This window comes from Belonocnema kinseyi, chromosome 8, assembly GCF_010883055.1.
Source record: "Belonocnema kinseyi isolate 2016_QV_RU_SX_M_011 chromosome 8, B_treatae_v1, whole genome shotgun sequence".
In the NCBI taxonomy this organism is placed as follows: domain Eukaryota; kingdom Metazoa; phylum Arthropoda; class Insecta; order Hymenoptera; family Cynipidae; genus Belonocnema; species Belonocnema kinseyi.
In genome coordinates, this window is record NC_046664.1 from 77996384 (window position 1) to 78000289 (window position 3906).

The window sequence follows — 3906 nt, forward strand, 5'->3', positions numbered from 1 at the left end:
CGCAACTCAGTCATTTACAGCGTCTCCTACTATATTCACACGGACATAGCCCTGTCATAGTATTGGACCGCATCTCGTTTCAGATCTGGGATCACTGCTGCTGCCCGGGCCCACTGCCTCAGCTTCCGCGCGTCAACGCCATATTTATCTGAAAGCCTTATTACTAATAAGAATTATAAATGAAAATTAAAAATAGAAGAAATAATGTAAAATTAATGAAAATTTAATCAATTGTTTGATTCTATCTCAGCTTCATTTTCCCGCAAGAACCATGAAGCTGGGTCAAATAGAACGGTTCGGGGTTATTTGTTAATTATTAATTTATTAAAAATAATTACTTTTATGAAAATATGAAATAATTACAAGGCTCTGAACAACCCTTGTGTATTCTAGTAAATATTAACAAAAATTAACTTCTAATTCGGTCCTATACACAATAATTTTATTTATTAATTTTGGATCCCTATACCTTTATTTATTATTTTTTCAATTTTATCAATATTATGAATTTTTTTTAATTTAAGGGAGTTAAAAATAACTTTCGAATATGTTTTTCAAAGTTTCTGGTTGAGCTTCCCGACACTGGACAATGCGTTCGAAAGAGAAGAAGATATAAAGGGAGAAAGAGAGTGAGTGTTGGAAAGAGGGAGAAAGCTTGCGTGAGTAAGAGAAGGGCGGACACTAGCCGTGGAATTTTCCGGGCCTAAAGGCCACTTTGGGCGTGGCGAAAGGTTTAGGATACTTGCTAATGACTCACTTATGGTGAGCAAACTCGTTCTTCGAAAACACCGTAAAATCGAAAATTTGCCACGTAGGACGTTCAACTCAAATTGCCTCTCGAAAAATTGCGGGGAAACTTACGTAAACAATGGTTTAATTTACAGTGGTTCTCAGTTCGAGCATTTGACCTACATCAAGATTTTAGAATTTTTTGTTTATCCTAATTTAAAATAATACAAACAAAATTTTTTTTTTATTCTGAACCAAAATATTCAAATTATTACATTTTCTAAGTAGGAACATCAATTATAAAAAAACTTACAGTTTTAAAAATTGTTTAGTCTCAATTCAAAGTACTCTAAAAATATTCATAAGCAAAGTTTGAAGATTGGAACTAATCTTGATTATACTGTCTCGATTTTAAAAATGGAACTATTTTTTAAATCTGCTATTTTATTTATTTTGTGCCAATATATTTAGATTATTAAATTTTCCAAGTGGGAAAATAAATTATAAGAAAAAAAATTTCTTTTCTAAAAATTCTTGAAAACTAAAAAACCTCGTTTTTACTAAATTCATTTTTGAATAGTTTATTCTAAAAATTAAGTTTAAAATTTTTTATCCTTAAATAATAGAATTCTCAAAAATATTTATAAGCAATGTTTGAAGATTAGAACCAATGTTCACCTTACTATCTCAATTTGACAAAAAGAGAAATTTAAAAATCCTTTTATTCAAAATACTAAATTTTCCAAATAGAAAAATTGGTAATCAAAAAAATATACATTTTTAGAAATTGAGGTAAAAATTTTTCAGCCTAAAATAAAATTGGAACCAATTTTGATCTTACCATTTTTATTTCATAAATATAGAAATGTGTTTTTTATTGCCAATTTATTGTTTAGCCTCCATTGAAAGAACGCTAAAAAAAATTTGTTTTTTTTTTTTTCTTTTATGCTGAACTAATATATTCAAATTAATACATTTTCCATATAGGAAAAGAGATTATAAAAAAACTTGCATTGCTAAAGATTGTTAATATTTCAAAAACCTTCTTTGTTTAAAATTAAAATCAAAATAATTATTTAGAAAAATTAGGGTTGAAATGATTTTCCTTCAATAAAAAGAACGCTAAAAAATATTCATAAGCCAATCTTGACCTTACTATATCTATTTGAAAAATAGAGAAATTTAAAAATGTTTTTTTTTATTACCAATATATTCAGATAATTATATTTTCAAACTATGAGAAAAAAATGACTGAAAAAAATATACATTTTTAAAAACTGAGTTAAGAATTTATTGTTTATTCTCATTTAAAAGAACTCTAAAAAAAAGTTTTTTTTTAAAGAATACATTCAAATTATTACATTTTCAAATAGGAAAAGAAATAATAAAAAACATCCATTGCTGGAGATTGTTAATATTTAAAAAACCTTCTGTATTTAAAATTGAAAGAAAAAGATTCATTTTGGAAAATTGAGGTACAAATTATTTTCCCTAAATTAAAAGAAATATTAGAAATGTTCATGCAAAAACCTTGAATATTGGAGCAAATCTTGATCTTACTATCTCTATTTTAAAAATAGAAAAAAAATTTTAATCTTGAGCTTTGTGTCTCTGTTTGAAAAAAGTACAATTTTTAACATCGTTTTTACTTAATTTAAGGTTTTATAATTTATTTTAAAAATTGAGGTTAAAATTGTTTCGACCTAATTAAGAAAACTATGAAAAATATTTATAAGCAAATATTGAAGATTTAAAACAATCTTGACTTTAGTGTCTCTATTTGAAAAATAGAAAATTTTAAAATCTATTTAACATATATTTTTTTATTGTTCTCAGCCAAAATTTTCAGTTTATTACCTTTTCTAAATAGTGAAAGAAATTATAAAAAAAAAGATACATTAAAAAAATTCCTAATATTTAAAAAACATCCGAATAAAAAATTCTTTTTAAATTTGAACATTTCTTTTCAACTTTTTTAAATTATGCATACATTATTCAGTTAATTTTTTGTTTATTTCTTGACAAAAAATCCGATCGTCGTCAGAGGAGAAAACACTGAAAAAAATGTAGTTATGTTATTTTTCAATAACTTTTTAAACCAAAGAAATAAATATTTATATTTTTATATTTTTTAGATTCGACAGTTGTAATTTTACAGAACTTTTTGCGATGCCTATTTTGATAATAAAAACTTTTTATTTAAAAATGTTTCTTTGTTGCTAGCAAAGAAGAAAAAGTATAATAAAGTAATTTTAATTTAAATTTGCATCACTATTGCAATTTTATTAAAAGATGATACAAAATTAAAACTATTTGCAAAAAATGTATGTAAACTTTTCTGATTTTGCTGACTTAAAATTTATGTTATAGTTATTTTTACAGAAAAAGGTACCTCATGTGAAAGTCAATAATCACGCGTTTATTCAGGTGAAGGTGAGCATACTAAGACTTTCACGAATAATGTTTGTCGTGGTTAAATATCGAAAAACCAATCCTACTGAGTAAAGTGGTGTCTCACGAGATTGACATTGATTATTTTAAAACAAGATATACTTACGTAAAGTAAATTTGGATTAATAAAAAGAAAAGATTTAAATTTTTTTAATCTCATAAATTTCCTGCTGAAACACCATTGGATGAATAATAATTTACTAAATCATTATTGACCAATAGCAAACCTTTTTGGGACGACTGAAAAATCCCGAAAAGTAAAATTGCGGAAAAATAAAAATACCGATTCGGAAAATTCCCAAATAATAAAATACACGAAAAATAAAATTACCGAAAAACAAAAATACGAATTGGAAAATTCCCGAATATTAAAGTTCCCGACAGAAAATTGCCGATTTGTAAAATATCCGAATTGGAAAATTTCCGAATTTTTTATAAATATATCTTATTGAACACAAATACAACAATAAGATATTAGTTTCAAAAACTATTTTTAACATTTAAAATTTCCCAGCTTATTTTTTGAATTATAAATAGCAATAATTTTAAATACAATATTTCTAGATAACGCATGTTTTTTTAATGTATATAAATTTATATTTCGAGTTTGTTTGAAAAACGTTACAAGGTACATAGAGAATTTAACGAGAATTTTGTTTCAAGCGCACGTTTTCAAAAATAAGGAAGGCGATACCAAAATTTAATTCTACATTGAAAGAAAAAATA

General features: G+C 25.1%; 1 protein-coding gene across 2 annotated transcripts in view; it reads right to left on the bottom strand.

Annotated features, from left to right (window-relative positions):
• The window catches only part of LOC117178250 (superoxide dismutase [Cu-Zn], chloroplastic-like), a 64243-nt gene that overhangs the window by 13442 nt on the left and 46895 nt on the right, over positions 1 to 3906 (bottom strand). The window lies entirely within an intron of this gene.